At 45.6% G+C, this 17,678-nt stretch overlaps 1 long non-coding RNA gene across 5 annotated transcripts in view; it reads right to left on the bottom strand.

Moving 5' to 3' along the window:
- The window catches only part of LOC116944405 (uncharacterized), a 39,194-nt gene that overhangs the window by 5,226 nt on the left and 16,290 nt on the right, over positions 1 to 17,678 (bottom strand). For 2 of the 5 annotated variants that reach the window (XR_004403092.2, XR_012942544.1), the window contains exons 2-3: positions 16,269 to 16,331; positions 7,866 to 10,289 (exon numbers count right to left, since the gene is read on the bottom strand). This is a non-coding gene — a long non-coding RNA (uncharacterized LOC116944405). Of the gene's footprint in view, positions 1 to 7,865; positions 10,290 to 11,252; positions 11,333 to 16,268; positions 16,332 to 17,245; position 17,678 lie in introns of those variants that run through there. The other 3 variants (XR_004403088.2, XR_012942543.1, XR_012942542.1) reach the window with 3 other exon arrangements.

Raw genomic sequence — 17,678 nt, forward strand, 5'->3', positions numbered from 1 at the left:
ATAATCAGGATGCTACTGTATGAAATGGCAACACGTAAATCCCAGCAAATGATGCGAATATCTTCTGCAGAAATATTGGAAAATGTGAATACTCAACTTGATAGAATAATAACTGGAAAATGTTGACTTAAAGCTTTCGCGACTTCAGGAATTGATATTGAGTCTTTCGGTAAAGTCGCGTAGATTTTTCTTGGTATTTTCTTTGAACCTTTCTACGTGACTTTACCGAAAGACCCAAAGAATATGGAAAATGTTGATTTGAATAAGTTGAATAATTCATTTTCTATACCGCAGAAATCTGGCGAGTAAATTCATTTGCCGATCACCGAAATTTCTGGCCAACATTATCGCAGACTAATTCCAATCGGAAAGATTTCAAGTATTTGCACGTGCATGCTGTGCAATTAAATGATCACAGTTCACAAAATTGGACAAACCACCTGGGTTGTGTTCAAGTTAAGGGGAGCGCTGCGTGGCAGGCCGTGCCAATAACAAAAAATGGCAGCAATAAATAGTCAGCTCCGTGGGCTGCTGCAGTCCGATGATGACTGTCACCAGATCCGCCACGCTGTGGGGGGTGGGGTCAAACTCACCACCGCCGAACATTCACAAATTCCTAGGCTCAGGGCGCGAGACCCACGCACCGTCGTCGTTACAAAGCCGGATGGGTTACGGGGCCGCGATGACAAACGCATTATTTCAAGGGTTTTTTTTTTTTATCCTCCCATAACATGTTCATCTCCCGGGGGCAGCACCCCCCCCAGTCACTGGTGGAAATTCCACATGCCAATGACGGGGGATAGTTTAATCCACAGGGAAGGGAAAAAAAACCCACCGTGGGCTTTCCATAAAGTATTTGAGCATGTAAAATGTTTATAAATTATTATTCAGTGGATAAACGTTACCAAGATTCAACTCTCGATCATGTGTGGTAATGGGGAAGGGTGGCCCAGACAACACAAACAGAAAACGTATCCACGAAGCAATAAAACATGCCGTTTGGTGATGCTGCTGCAGTCCATAAATCACAAAATAATTGACACTCGTCAATAACGCTGTGGCCTTAAAATGACAAAAGTATATAATTGGCAACGTTTTGGGGCGACGGCCCTTCTTCGTGGCACAAATGCAGAGGGCCAGAGAAAGAGTGAGTCATAAGGACTGGAAAATGCACTTGACACACCACAGGGGCTGAATGAGAATAATATATTTAATATTTCGTGTTTGCCGATTCGTTTTCTGTCACATGGTCACAACGCAGATTACTAAAATGGAGTGCACGTGAACGCATTTTATTTTAACCGCAACCCTGATTTATCCACAAACCAGATGACCTGCGCACGCGTGCTCGAGTCAACAGCACTTATTTTAGCAAGCCAAGCAAAGAGAGCACACGGCTGTGACGGACAACCTGAGCGGGATTATGACTGGCGACCTTGCCACAATGCCGCCACCCGATCCGATGAGCAAACGACATTGCATTGTCCAACTTCCTTCGGCCAAATCGACCTCATTGCGCCTGATGACGCCCGGGGGGCCTTGAGAGTCGAGCAGGGAAGAGCCTGGCAAGTTTGGATGAATGACCAAGGGGCTTGCCGGGTGTTGTAGGCGTGGGCGGCTGCGATGTGGTTGGGAGATGACAGTGCTGCGTCACCCGCCCCCTTATTGCCGTGGGTTTTCTCCAGGGTTCTCCCGATTTCCACCCAGATGAAGCCAAACGCGAGGTAATGGAGATGGCCAAAACATCCAGAACGCTCCGAACAATCGTCGTGAAACCTCGGCCAGACTTTCTTGGATAAACGTATATGTAAAGTCACTGCTGGATGAGGGCCTCCCCACACTATGATGGTCGTGGGTGTTATTTAACGATACTTCACCACGTTGGTCAGTATCGGTTGAAGGCAGGAATCATGAACATGGGATGATAGTACAGTACAAGAAAGGACTGTGCTGTACTGACCTCTAGTGCCCACAATATTGCCCCGCAGCAACCTATAACGCCTGATTTCTGCATGGTGGTCACCTATCTATACATCTAAATCAGCTCGCTCTGCCCGCCCGTATGTCACGTGACTTGTGTGGCCACCCCCCCCCCCCCCCCTATTCAAAAACCCTCACCCTCTCCCAACCCCCTGTGAAAACAGACGCTGTTCCATTGAGCAGCGTCGAGGACCTTGTGTTAACCTCTTCCTCCCTCATCTCCCCCCCGACCCCTTTCCTCCCGATTCTCCGGTCTCTTTCCATCTCTTCTCTCTCATTTTCCATTCTCTCTCTTCCGTCTTCCCTTTGCCGTTCCCTTTTCTTCGTCCCGGTACATTATATCCTTGACTCTACCCCCCTCTTCCCGTGGTGTGGCTATAAAGATGCTCGTGCACGCAACCCCAACTTGGGCTTCTGATCTCTTGATGAACCTGGGCACATCGCCGGCAGTTTGGTCTCTTGGGTAAACCACCGGCATCAGTCTTGCGATAATCAATCCGATTCACCGGCGAATAAACTACAGAAGACTCTCCATTCTCTGCGCTGACGGGGAAGATGACTGCAGATTATTATTTTTTTTTTTAAATCACAGATAATCCAAAAATCTATTTTACGCGGATCTCTAGGCCAAAGACCACAAATATACGACCGATCGATCGATGCGCGTGCCGAGTGATGACACTTTCCTGCTCCCGTGCAGAAGACTCCACCCACTAAGTGGATAGCAGAGCCACGCCAATCAAACTCCGCCCAATGTTGTAAAGATATGCAACTACTGTACTGTAGAGCGATCATGTGGATCTCGTATGAACCGGAGCACACACTTCTTCGGGTTTAAGCACGTGGCTTGTAATGAACATATCCAAGAATAACAATGTATAACCTTTTTTAGATTATTAAATTGGGCTTAAGGCAAAATCCACGAGTTATTAATTTCTCAAAATCTCAGGTGCGCGTTTAATCCGCAAAATCGGATAAACCGCTCGCGGATAATCAAGAGTCCGCTGTATTAGATAATAATAATAACTTTTAATTAATCAATACTCTATGGATATCGAGATTGCAACAGACCTCTTAAATAGTTTGTGCGCGGATGTGGGGCTCCGTTTTTTTTTTTCACGTGGGCCTGCTTAACGGCAGCTGGCGGGGGGGGGGGGGGGCACGCGCGAATGACTTGTGCACGCAGGGGTCAGAGTTGAGTGCGTGGGAGTCCCAGGGGGCGCCGTGGTCATTAACCCCGACACGTGCGAGAGAGCGCAGCTCTGCTCCACTACCAACGGCGCCCGCCGCACGCTCACAAATCACCGCTGTTTACCCATAACAAACAACACTCGCACACCCTCTGCTACACACACACACACAAGACACTCGCAAATAACACTCGTGTTACACATTTTACACACTCGCCACTCATTACATAAGCTACTCGCACAGACACGTATACTGCATACACATATATATACTCTTAAAGACACACACGCACTCACTCTCCTATACAAAAACCTACACATATACGTTCACGCATACACATCCGCACACACGCCACTCTTCGCTTACTATATTGCACCCGCACATAGACATTTTATCCTCCTGTGGTTAACAATGGCATTGGCTAAAAAAAAAAATCAGAAAAGTTGAACAAGGTTAAATCATTCCCTCTAATGCCCCAAATGCAAATGACAAAGATCCCCTGCCATAGCCTTCACAGGCTGTTAGAGCAAGTGGTGTTAACAAGCATTTGTTAAGGCCTGCATGGCAAAGAAGGCTGGCACCATGCCGACCGCATTCGTCTCCCCAGTACTAATGTTTACACACCGCACCAGGTACTAATTTAAGGCCGAGTCGAACTAGGGGAGGCCCGGGATCAATTAAAAGACTGCCATCACCGATATTTTCCACGAGCGGAATTCTAATGCATGTATGTAGCGCAGCGCGCTAACCACCACTCTCCACTGACAGCCAAGACAAACCCATCGATGCCGGGACCCCACCTCTTCCCAGAACGTTTTGTCCTGGCCCCGAATCCCACACATGTTTTGCACTCACGCTTCAATGGTGCGGTCGCGCGCCTGAGTAAGCGACTGAAAATGTTGTTTAGTCACGAGTCGTGGGCAGCAGCAGCAGCACTTCCCACCGCCACAATCACCTCTCATTACCACCACCACCACCACGAGTAGCAAACCTCCCACGACCAGAAACCACCACCTCCCACTACGACCAGCATCACCACCATCTCACACAAATGGCACACCACCACTAGCACCACCAACTCTGGACCACCGTCACCACCACCAGTACCACAATCAGCACCACCAGCATCAACACTCATCAGCTCCCACCACATACACAAGCTATATATTTATTATTTTAATTATTATTGTAAACCAAATCAGTTGATTTGTACATCTTTTGCAAGTTAAATATATCAAAATTACATGACTAATGATTGTAACATTTTGCTAACCGACACAATTATTGTGGATCGCATATTGTACTATGTATCATAGTATTACCATATAACACCCTGAATAATGAACCGGAAAAAATTGACCATTCTATGTTGTCCAATAGACACAACAAATGAGTTTTAATTTCAAATAAATGACACTTGATGGATTCCATCCAAAAATCACACGGAGTTACAATAAGGACGCTGCTGTAAAATCAAGGACGCTGCTGTAAACCAGTAAGGGCCATCAAAGGAAAACAAATTTACTTCTGAAAAAGGGGGCAATAGGTTACCTCGGGAATATTCAAAGGGAAAAGACACAGGTACTTTGTATTTCAGGGTCCAACAACTTAGCTTTTGGTAAAAAGTTACCCAGCTTATTTGAATTATAACCGAGCAATGTTCATTCAAATGAGCCAAGCCATTTCTTCCGCTTCTTAAAACAAAACCTCACGACCGGCGATTACATTTTCCAACTGGGACATCCCACAATAAATTCCAAGGTCTAGACCGCCCAACCCAATGCCATCTCTGCAGTTCTCAAACTTGGGGGCACCGAGTCAGGAGCCCCATCGACTTTGCGACCCAGGCTCTCCTCGGCACGCAGAGCTACAGAACACAGCGCGCGAACGCCAACTCCGCTCAGCACTGCTCCAACGCACGCGTCGGGGCAGGCAGCAGGAAACGGGGTCAATCAGGGGCAGGAAGCGACAATCAGCACGAGAGCGGGGGTCACGGCGTTAGGCACGGGGGAGCCCGGGGACGGCGCAGCGCTAGGTGCCACACCAATTACCCACTTTCACAGCCCAGCATCGGCTGGGGTCAAGGGGCAAACACGGAAGGGTGGCAAGGGGCATTAGGCCATCGCCACCAACACCGATTTGGGAGAAAACACAGCTGCCAGCGGATGGACAACACTTGAGTTGGTGGACAAACTTCAATTCGATATTCAGATGTGGCAGTTGGGCAGGACGCTACAGGTGTAAACGTGGCTCGCACAAACACTCGCACGAAGAATTCAAACGAGTTGCGGGTTTAATCATTTTGGATATTTAAAAGACAATTTCGGATCTTTATTTTATTCTCTTCAGATTGTTGGTCCCTTTTACAGTGGGTAATAACTCAACCTTCGATTCGCACGGTTGGCTACGTACGGCGCGAAAGAAGTTCATACAACCTAATTTTGTCCAAAATAAAGTAGCCTCACCCGATGCCACATGAGAGCCCAGGAAATAAACAGGGCAAGTAAAAATCACTTATTTTCATGGTCACTCTCGGATCTCTTTAAAACAACAAGGATCCATCCGAGAATTTGTGTGCAAGCCGTGTTTTCCGTATTGTACAGACTAATCGGAAATGGATAAAACATTCCTACTGCCTATGATACCGGGAATAGCGGTTATTATGAAGCGATTGGCTCCCGTCACAGGAAGGTGGAATTACCAGCACTGGTTTAGGATCATAATTGGAGAGTACCACCACTTAACGCTCATGTGCGGGGCAGACACTTTGATTTGTTTTGCACAGAGCTCCTTTAACTTTCCTTCGTAAAAAACTGCATGAAAAGCTAAAGAAACACTAGGGACACGACAATAACCAAAACAAAATACACACAGGGGTCATATTGGTTTAAAAACTAAAATAATTAGACAAAAAAAACCGTCGCAAAATAAACTTCAGACATTTTCAAAGGAATTAATTTCGAGAGATTTCAGGCCAATAAAACTTCTGCACATTTGATTGCAAGTGGATTTTTTTTTTTTATACAAGGGAACAGCACATTTTAAAAAATGCTTATTAACTCGTAATATTTTGCTCCTCCATCCCCCACCCAACGTAACTCTATTGCCACGGAGCACGAGACGAACATCAATTCCTGAATGTGCATGCGCATAAAAAGACACGCGAGAAGCAGCGGCTCACTGGTTCGTGCAACTGTGCAGAGTTTTGATTCCCGAGAATGATGCCTGGCTACGGGCAACATCAGTGGTGAGCGGCATTCAAGTATCTCCTGGGCCGCACGTCAAATCACCAACCCGCACTGACCAATCGTGGTGAAATATGGTCAAAGATCCCCCCCCCCCCCATAACTGACAAGGCATAGAAGAATAGGCATTCATCCAGCAGTGGATTGGCAAGCGGCTGGACGTTAAAGGGAGGGGTGTCTTGGGAAAAAAAAAAAACACGATAAACCCACAAAAATCTCACTACCCAGAAAGTAGAAAGATTTTTTGTTGAGAGTCAGCCAATTAACTGGATGAAAGAGTTACTTATTTCGCTCAATGTGCAGCCGCCATCTGCGGGCTGATTATACAAATCATTTGAATACAATCAAAAGTGGACAGTGAAGTGTTCCAATGAAGCTTAGTTTGCCGCTATCTGATTTCTGTGGGTTTTCAAGCTTTGTCCATGACACCCTCTCAATGGTTACTACTACAAGAGATGCCTATAGACAGACGCATCTCATCCACCATTCTAACGCTGGCATTGGCCTCTTGACCTAAAACAGTGATCCTGTCTTTGTGATAAAACTGAGTGGGCATAAGTTTCGCCGGTGACCAAATCACTGGGGAATGCACCCGATCCAGTCTGGATATAGCACTTGGATGGGTGACCACCATGCACAAAGAGGTTGCCACAGGGCTTGCAAGGCTATGTAGTCGAGCTACGTGGTAGACGGCAGAGGGCGGTGCAGCCAAATTCATTGTTGTCCTGTAACTTCTATGCTTCCACAAGTCTAACTCCCCACCTTCACCGACAACCAGCAATGACCAGAATGTGTTTTTGTGTTTAGTTGTCCTTCGGTCACACTTCTCATTAGCATGGTTGGCTACGTAAGGTGCATACGTGGTACTGATCTCGTATTGGATGCCCAAATGACCCCCCCCCCCACCCAGAGCTGTACGTGCGTGGGGAGGCCCTCATCTACCAGTCAATTGACGAATGGCTGCGCATGTTCCCCAAGCATCTAAACAAACCAACTATAACTTGGAACTTACACTTGTTGCTTTGTCAACGGTTGGAAGTGTCTTGGAAGAAGAGGTGGGAGTCCCCCACACTTCGACGCGCCACACTAGACCTGCCGATCGGCGAATGTCAAGGACCCATTTATAGCCCGCGCTGCCGGCTTGGACAGAGGCCCGGGCGATTCGAAGAAACCTGCACCGTTGTTTGTACTGCCGCGTCGGACAACGGGATCGAACGTGAGACCTCTGCCGGGAACCAATACACACCAACCACACCTCTGGTTGGGTTTGCGCCCCAATTAGTTTGCAGCGTCAGCATTGCGCAGTAGCGGCAATGCAACGCAAATGTTAACTAGGCACGTGCCAGTACAGTTAGGGTCATGGTGACCTTTGCGGTTGTATTCAGTTTATTTTTGAAGCGCTGCTTTCGTGTACCGATCACGACTGTAAAGGGGCATGCCAATAACCAACTCCACCCATGCGCCGCGTTTTATTATCGCAGTGTCAAGGCTCGTCTTGAAAAGTACAAAAAAAAGCAAGCGGTTCGCATATGAAGTTAGTAAATTAACAATGACTAAGCAGACCACACACACTTAACATGTAATTATATAGAAAACAGTGGATACATTTATATTCCATATTGCAGCATCTCCAGACACTTTACAGTAAAATAAACAAGTGACAAAACCTACACCACATTATATACAAACAATAACATCAGTCGATAAGTGACTGGTGTAAGTTATAAATGACGTTTGTAAAGTGCTAAAAGACCGACTTTAAAATAGTCGACTCCATGCTTATAACGCCATATGTTTGTTTTATCTTAAAACAATTTCTTTTATTTTGCCATGCCATTCCCTCGCACCACCCAGCCCCACCAAGAAATTTCAAGGTACAAGGTTTTATCTATTTAGCACTTGAACGTCTGCCTGTGAAAGTGATCTGCGGATTCTGACGCGTGTGGAATCCAAATATGGCATTGGAGTTTCAATAACACGACTGTGCGACGCTAAAGCCAATGGAAAGAAAAACGGTCACCTTTTTACGTATGGCTCAGTTTTAAATAGTTAAAAAAAAATTCTATATACTTTTCAAGATTCATATCACCGATTTATTTTAGTATAAAATGTATATTTGTGCCAGTTAGCAAGATCTATGTTTGTATGCACTAAATATATACATACAATATAATACATACGTAAAGATACAAACGCAAGTTTGAGTTTACCCAAGGAACTTTTAACAGCGGTCGAAGCTGAACTATTACCGTATTCTCCAGATGAGACGCACAACAAACTTGTCCTGGATTTAAATAAATGTACAATATACAAATCTAGAGAATATGGTATATGATGTATATTTTATTACACACCCGAGTATTTAAAATGCTTAACAATACAACACGAAGAAGTTACGAGTCTACGTCGATGCCTTTTAACACCGGATAATCAGCTGCTGCCAGTTTGCACGTGTACAAAACCGATCTCACACAAAAGAAGAGACTCAAACAAAGAGCAACATTTGTTCACATTCACAAGGTACATGCGTATCTCTATCTACACCAAAATGTGTTGGATGGTGTTTTAAAATGTATATTACCAACTTCCGCAATTTAGGTGAATATCTTAAGAGAATTGTCCATAATGCAATCGATTCATTCTTATGTAAAAAAAATGTGTTTCAAAATGTTGATTCGTGGCCTTACAGCAAAGTTCTGCATGAAAAATCACCAACGTTATATATACATTTCTCTATTCAGTCGATTATTTTTATATTGTATGCCTTTAACAAACTATTCAGTTGGAAAATTTTAAGTCGAAAGTTTTATGCGAGCAATTTAGTGTGCATACATTGAATCATAAAAAAATGATGTATTCTTTCTGGCGTAAATACAAATATTAATCTTCAAACATCAACTAGACACCAACTGCAAGGCATCATGTCTATGGCAACCACACGTACTTGTGGAAACCTAAACAAATATGCTTTGATAATGCATGCGTTGTTCTTGAAACTCATTGCCCTACATCAGAGACATCCTCCTTTATAGCTTGGTCTCACCATTCGCTTGACCAAAGACCGCCAAAAGTCGAGCGAGCAGTACAAGGTCAATACAAAAACCAAAACAAATATACTTAGGTTCAGCAGTTAGCGGGCATGCAACTTTGTGCTCGACACCAATTAGCCTACTCAGCACTGTTTATGAGCTCGCCACCAATTAACCTACTCAGCACTGTTTATGAGCTCGCCTTCAATAAAGTATTAAATTGTAGGAAGGTGACAAGTTCAATGCCACTTCCAATAATACAACACCCAATAGCCGCTTTGACAACCTTCGCATAATCAAAACCCTCCACCATTGTTGGTGGTGTAGGTGGTGGCGGTAATGGTGGTGGTGCATTATTACTCGTGATGGTGTACTAGAGATGCTATTCTTGCATAGGGCAATATGTTCAGGATAAATGCCAATGGCGAAGTCCATTCGGCAGGAGAGGGCTTCAAGACAGAATGTGCAGTAGCCATTAATGTGTTGGTGGTGGTGGTGGAGTAGTGGCGCTTATGATGGTGGTAGTAGTAGTGGTGGTGCATTAGTGCTCGTGATAGTGTAGTAAGTGGCGACTGTCACGGTGATGCAGTGGTGTTGTCGTTGGTGGTGATTGTGGTGTAGTGGCGGTGGTTAAGTTGTGTAGTGGTGGTAGAAAGCGGTCGTTCTGTAGCGCTGGTGGGGTGTTGTCTCCCACCGTTAACCGACGTCTCCGACGGCCCAGGGACGCATTTGCAGGAAGCCATCTCGCTCAGCCGCAATGAGGATGTTACGGGGGACCCTCAGCAGTCGGCCCTGCAGGGTGGGCAGATAAGGTCGCTGCACGGTCCAACAGCATTCCCATCGGCTGAAACCGAAAGAGCATGCGGGCCCCGTCAAAACATTTTCCCCGACTTTGGTTTTTGTTTCCGTAATGATGAGTGGTGTAATACTTTACTACTGGGTGGCAGCTGTGGTGCTGGATCAATCTCCCGAGAGACTGTTTGTGGGGGGTTATTTGACCATACTTTGCCACGCTGCCGAGTGCAGGTTGGTCATCAAATGAGGACCAGCACCCGGTGCAAATATCACTTTGCTGCTACAGATGTTCACTGCGGCTGGAAATTAAACTATGTTTGCCAAGTTTGGATTGAAGTATGCACACCTTCGTACACCCGATTGAGTAATGGTGAAAAGTTAGTGTAAAAAGGAAGGTTTTATTTTCTGTGATTATAATCGGGCATCTCAGTGACATCAAGTGCCCTTATATCATTATTGCTTTGATGTCGTTCTGACTGCTAATACAGTCTATGGCTTAAAAAGTAAATTCCATGTCTCCCAATGAACTACTTTAACCATTTCCTTCCTTTCAACTTTTGGTAACATTTGTAGTGAAGAAAGCGAAGGAAGAAACTTGTGGATTTAGTTTTGTTAAAACGTACAGATACGTACGTATACATAAGATCAAACAACCCCGCACGACCGACATCCAGCAGTGGGTTGTGACAAGAGGGCCGCGAATGAACACCACAATTTACAAACGTGCGCACGTTTTTCAGACAAATGCAAAATAGCGGTTCAGTGCAGGGCGAGCAAAGACGAACAATAAAAAAAGGAGAGGAACTTCTGACAGCTGGCCTGTGAAAAGGGACTGCAAAAGAAAAAAAAGTAATGGGGAAAAGACAATGAAGGGGGAGCCGATTCGTCAGAACCGTTGCAGGGGCGCAAATCTTCAATCCAAAACTCGCCGTGAATTTTCTACAGCCAAATTCACCCACCCCCCCCTTCTCCCTCGTCCGCCGGTAAAAAAAAAGACATTTTCCATCCTCACTTTCTTTTTGACGTTGTTTTGTTGTGGCACCGTGGCGGCCGATTCACATTTCCTGATGCTCGTGTAACTCGGATTATTCCCTACAAATGGGGGAGGGTTTCAAAGAAAATCGTTTGCTCAAAGCGTTTTTTTTCGAGTCCGATGCAAAAACGATGCAACTTAACCGGAGTTCAAAGCAAGTTCTCAATTTGTGTTATTTTACGTAATAATTGAAAGGATACCGCCAAGATGCGAACGCGAGCACCGCAAACTGTAGAGCCTTGGTGGTGGTGACGGTGCCGATGTACGGGTATATTCTCATCGAAATTTTCGCGTGATTTTAACAAAAGACCAAGTCTTTCTTGAGCTTAGATTCACATAATATAAAAAAATATATTTAATTGTTCAACGCATCTGTTAATACTTCTTCTAGAGGCCTGGCAGCTGAATTTTGTTGAATAGCTAGCTTTCAAAAGTAAGGCTACACATTTCATATTTGTATGCTGTAGTCACAACTGTGCTTTGATCTAACATTTTACATGTATATTTTTATATAAACTTTGCATTAGTTGAGCAGCACATAACTGGTATTTTTCTTTGAATGGTTCAAAACTTGTTTCGCTTACCACCAATGCGTATTCAAGTTATATTCAGTCACATTTAGTTTAGTACAATTTTAACGTTCTATTTTGCATATCGCAACGGCAATGTGTGTCACTGCTCTTCCATCAATAATCTTTTGGGAAGAGAAGTCTGAACGAACGAAAACAGGCCAACCCAAAAACCTCAAATATACATTTTTTACAAACTTTTCAAAGTTCCTCACGCCAACAAAAGTCATCCGGTGTTACCCAATGCTCATGTAACTTTAGAGGTGCTCCACAATTGTCCCGCAGCGAGGCCCGATTCACGATGACCACACGCCTGAACTACGTGGGCCGGGTGGGGGGGGTAGCGGCCGATGCTGCTACTCCGGCTCAGCCGTTTACGCAACATCGAGCCGATGCAAATAAACAAACAAGCAGTGACACGCTGGCAGTCGGCGGAGAAAGAGAATTCTCCTTTTTTTTTTTAAACAACCCAAACACGGCCAGAGAGACGCCGTGTCCCGCCTTGGTCACGACCTCTGAACACAGAGGTGGGGAAACGTTTCCTTTTACCGAGGGCCAAATTGGACTTTAGAATACTTTTCCATTACCACGTAAACCTCAGTAACTTACGGCACTCCAAGAGACCCTTGCGAGGTTGACGGAAGCGACCGAGGTGTGTTCTGACCAGGTAGAAAATATTTCCCCCGCTGGTGCCCGAGACGGATGACAAAGTTGCTTGCTGTGTGTGATGGATAATTAGCGTTTGGGGGACGTTTCGAAGCGGTAACCCCTCAATGTAGCAGCGGACCGTTAGAAATTAGGTTTTGGGCCATATTTGGCTCCCGGGGAGGGCAGGAGGCGTTTCCACTGCAGATGGCCACCACGGCATTTTGTGTCTCTTCGCAGTCAAGTGCCAGGCGCTGGGTCAGAGTCCTCTTGTTCAAAAGGTGTGGATTTCCCAACGGGGCTCCACGTGCACACATGCGTACATGCTTATTGTTAGGCTGTCAGTGGTGTAATCTGTAGTTTCGCCTATCTTACCCAAATTACTGCAATTTTTTCATTGTGCACTGCCAAGAACACTTTAGAGATACTTGCGTTTCACAGCTTTAAAAATTTAATTATTATCCTTCATGGATGAACTTTACTAACATAATCAAACTCTTGATTACCACAGTAATGGAGGCGTCCGCGGGTGGGGGTAAGAGGTTAACAAAAACACAGTATAATGCAAAGGTTTATAAATTAGGCTATACAATGTAATGTAGTGTTTACCTATGCGGAGATTAAAGTAATTGAAGCAATCACTTTACTTGCGATCACGCGGGCACAGGTATGACTAACCCCCGATGGAGTGAGGAGCAGCTAATAATTTGTGATGTCATCATTCTTTTTCAAGTGCAGTTAATCCGCAACCCCCCCCCCCCCTCCAAAAAAAAAATCCACCCGTGGATAATGAAGTCAACCGTAAGTGCATTTGGCATCTCAAAAGGTTCCTTTCTCCTTCCACCTAAGATCAATTTGCCAGTCGACTAGAATGACACGTTTTCTAATTTAACACGTAGTAGATTTTCATAGCCAATTTTATTATTCGCAGTTGATTTTTGGCGTTGGGCCACAAAAGATCTGACCAAATTGTTGGCTCGTATATAAAACACAAAATGTGGTATAAATTCTCATTATTTTACACGTATATTTAAATTACATTGTAATGTATGTAATGCAATGTTTAAAACGACGGAAATATTTTTCGTTATTGATTTTTAGTTTATGCCAGATGACAGATTTGTTCAGATCGTTATGTCAGCAGTTTAACCCAAAATCTATTTTGAAAACATTTTCCAATGTACAATTTTCCACCACCACCACTTTCGTGTGAGAATTTGAAGGCTGCCTTCAAATGTTATTATAAAAAATGAAAAAATCTATTTATTACATTATTTTTCCAAGCGGCTTTCGGTTAAGGAGAGCTAATAAAAAGACAATTATTTTGTGATGCTGCTACGCTGGCAGTGGTGCCCAACCACAAATAACAAAGTCACAGCTGTCATTCACGCCGCCTTAAAAAAGTCAACAGGCAAAACGCCGCCTATTACATCTTTTTCATTTTCAAGGCAGTGTTATTGACGAATGTGTAAAGTTATTTTTAATAAAATAAATCAAGTAATTTTTTGCCCTCATTCGCATTTTTTTTTAAAAAGAACAAAATGTGTTCGAGTTCACAACTTGTGCGTTTGTATATAAAACATAATTATTCAAATTTCGGGAATAACCGTGCTTGCAAGAGCAAAAGTGTCAGTTTATGCACACGCAGGTTTAATTATTAGCTGCTCCTCACTCTCGTTAGGAGTGAGTGACTCGGTGCCCACGTGACCGCAAACAAATCAGCAAGTAAAGAAACACATAAAAAGGTTATATTTGTGTATGTGTATATATATACAGTACACACATCCATGTGTGTATATATATACACACACACACCCATGGTTAGCAAGGGATATTTGAACCGATCCTGGGCCTCCCCTTTCCAACCCACACTGACCAGGGTGGTGAAGCATGGTCAAATGGCCCCCATGAATTGACATTTAAATGGGGGTTGGGGGGGGCAGGAAGCCTTCACGCAGAAGCAGATTGACAAGGGACCGTGGTGCTTACTGCACATATGGTACAATGCGGCATGTTCATGTAAATTAATAAATAAATGCTGTGGAGCTTCAACAAAATAAAAAAATCAAACCGTTGAACGCGACTCCCAGTGGGCAGGTTTGCCCATTTATGTTCAACACAAAAGAAACAGCCTGCACCTACTCGCAAGATTTTTTTTTGCTAGTTTCAAGTCCTACACAACACAAATAAAAAATAGGGGGTTGGAAAAATACAGACATAACATTACAATGCATGTCGTGCCAGGAAAGTAAATATATGTGGGTAGAACAATACTTTTCCGTATTTTTTTGTTTTTATATATCTATATATAAGGCAAGTAATACGTGCGGAATTAGTTATATATGCAGGAATCTCAATGTTAATAATCTCAACTTGAAAGAGATATTCTGCAATAAATTTCAATTGTTTTAACTATAACACTGCGACTCCACGTTTTAAATGCCATTTAGCAAGAACGAGTGGCCACTTCATTCGTCACTGCACAAAACAGAAACGCACAATTCATTCCATCGGTTTCACGAAGTGGAGATCACCATGCATTAATGACACGTGACATTTTAAAAGAATAACAGTCGAACAAAATAACCCAAAAGTCAACAACAATAACCACTGAATATTTACACTTCACCACCTCATGGGGGGGAGGGGGGGTGTAAAACCCCAGGGTTCGTTTTTTGTTACATTAATGGTAAAACCACAGCGGTCTCTCACCAGGGTCCCAACCCCACCATGGCGTCACGACTCTCGGCACATATAAAAAACGCAGTTGTGGCCATCAGGTGTATAACCGCGCGTGCTCGTGACAAATTAGTAACAAACTTGATTTGGACAGAGGACGATTAAATAAACGCCTCTTCTACTCAAAAGCGACTTACAATTTCATGAACTGAGCAATCCCAACTCGACACGGGCACCGTGACCGATAAACACGGGACCTTAAGCCCAAAATAAAGGCCCTTAACGCACCCCATTGTGTTCATAAGTGCAGTTTCCCACCCTTATTATCCAACTCCGTCTATCTGGCCTCCAGTTAAGTGATATGAAGAAGGGCCAATGCCCAAAACGACACTGATCATTCCAATTTTTGTTTCCATTCGTGGGTCAGTGCTGTTAACGAATTGAACGTGGAGTTTTTTTGGTTAGAGGAAAGGCCGGCTTAATGAGTGGGGTTGTCTGGGAGAGAAGTTGTCCAGTTGAGCTAATTAATAGGGAGCCTTTGAGAGGAGTAAGGGGGTCAGGTCGGGTTAAGTAGGGGGACTGGGAGAGAAGAGGAGGTCAGGTTGGGTTAAGTAGGGGGACTGGGAGAGGAGAGGGGGGGGTTCAGTTCGGTTGAGGAGTGAGGCTGGGAGAGGGGGGGGTCAGGTCGGGTTGAGTGAGAAGCTGGGAGAGGAGAGGGGGTCAGATCGGGTTGAGGAGTGAGAAGCTTGGAGGGGGGGTCAGGTCGGGTTGAGGAGTGAGAAGCTTGGAGAGGAGAGGAGGGGGGGGGGTCAGGTCGGGTTGAGGAGTGAGAAGCTTGGAGAGGAGAGGAGGGGGGGGTCAGGTCGGGTTGAGGAGTGAGAAGCTTGGAGGGGCGGGGGTGGGGACTGGGAGAGGGTGGAGAGGGGGGGGGGTGCCAAAGCGACGAAAACCCCCACGGTGGCAGCGACGTCCTTTTGTTCATTTATTTGCTTTCAAAAAAAATCTCTCGCTCACACGTGGCCACGCTCGCGCTCCGTGTGACAATCAAAGCGCCGAGAAGGCGAGATGACGAAATGGGCCCGATGTCCCTCGTGTTACTCACTTCACTGGACAATAAAGGTGGTGGTGGCGGCGGCCAGCGGTGGCGACAGCTGCGGCCAAAACTCTTGAGGAGGGGGGGGAAGGGAAGACACGCGGCGCGGACAACAACCAGCATAAGACGACAACAACAACAACACGAGGACAGATTTCTTTTTGTTTTAAAACCCACACAATGGGCCACACCCCTCGGAAATTAAGACGCGCCTAGGTTGGCCGCTGACGGCAGAATCGAGAGCACGCGACGACACGGGGGGGGGGGGAGAAAAAAAGCCCATTGTGACTCCTGAAAGCGTCGGGGGGGGGGGGGCTCGGGAGGGAGCCCCAGTGGTGGCTGCTGCTGCATACGCATCGATACATCAGAAAATTCTAGCAATAGGACACGAGCGACAGTGCGGGGGGGGGGGAAGGAGAGAGACCAGCGCAGAGACTCAACACATCGAAGAGTCGGGCGAGCTTACGGAGCAACACCCACACGCGGAATCGTCCCTTTTTGTTGTTGTCGTCATCCGTCCGTCTTTGTATCACTCGCGGAGGCGGCTGCTAATCGTAGCGAGCGATATTGCGTGGAAATGGAACGGCAAAGCGGCAAGGGACGCTCCGAAGCGAGCGGCGGCGGCGGCTTGAGCCGACGCCGCCGCCGCTTCGGTGTGAATAACGCGGGTTTGTAAAAAAAAAAAACCCCACTCGTATTAACTTGGGTTTATTTTTTTTGGTACGAACAAAACATTACAAAAAGCCGAATCGCGTTTTTCTTTTCAAAACAAGTTAATCCGATCTCTACAACAAACAAAAAAACACAAGCCACAGCATCATCATCATCATCGGCACTTCTTATGTGTGTGCGCGCGCGCTGAGAATGTAATCGCTCACTCATTTAAAACACCAATGGGGACACAATTAGCCCGGCAGCGACTAAACAACATTTCCATCAGCAACCAAACTGAACAAAAAAACGTCGCGCCCCGGTGCCTTCGTTACCTCCTTGTTCATTGGCGACCGAACGAATGTCAACCGATAACAGCCAAACTAGCGCGCGATTGACACAACGCATTTAACGCTATAATAATTCGCAAATGTCACATCTTTTAAAAAACGTCGGCCATACGCCGCGCGTTAACGCCTCCCATTAAGCCACGATCACAAACGGCGCAACAACGGCGTCTTCGTCTTCTTTCTTCGGGGGGGGGGGGGGTAGGAGCGAGCTCCGATGAACGCGAACCGTTATTGTAGCCGAGAGGCGCTGCATCTCACGCTGCTACCACAGCCTCCTCCTCCTACTAAGATAGCGCTCCCTCCTCCTCCCAATGCCTGAACCCCAAGTCACAAGTGACGCCGTCACGCAGAGAGAAGAAGCCCCGAGCCTAGCCCAGAAACCCTGACGAGTCAACCCGCCAACTCTCCCCCCTCTCCA

Source organism: Petromyzon marinus, chromosome 21 (assembly GCF_048934315.1).
Source record: "Petromyzon marinus isolate PM22_M1 ecotype Great Lakes invasive population chromosome 21, UKy_Petmar_22M1.pri1.0, whole genome shotgun sequence".
NCBI lineage: Eukaryota > Metazoa > Chordata > Hyperoartia > Petromyzontiformes > Petromyzontidae > Petromyzon > Petromyzon marinus.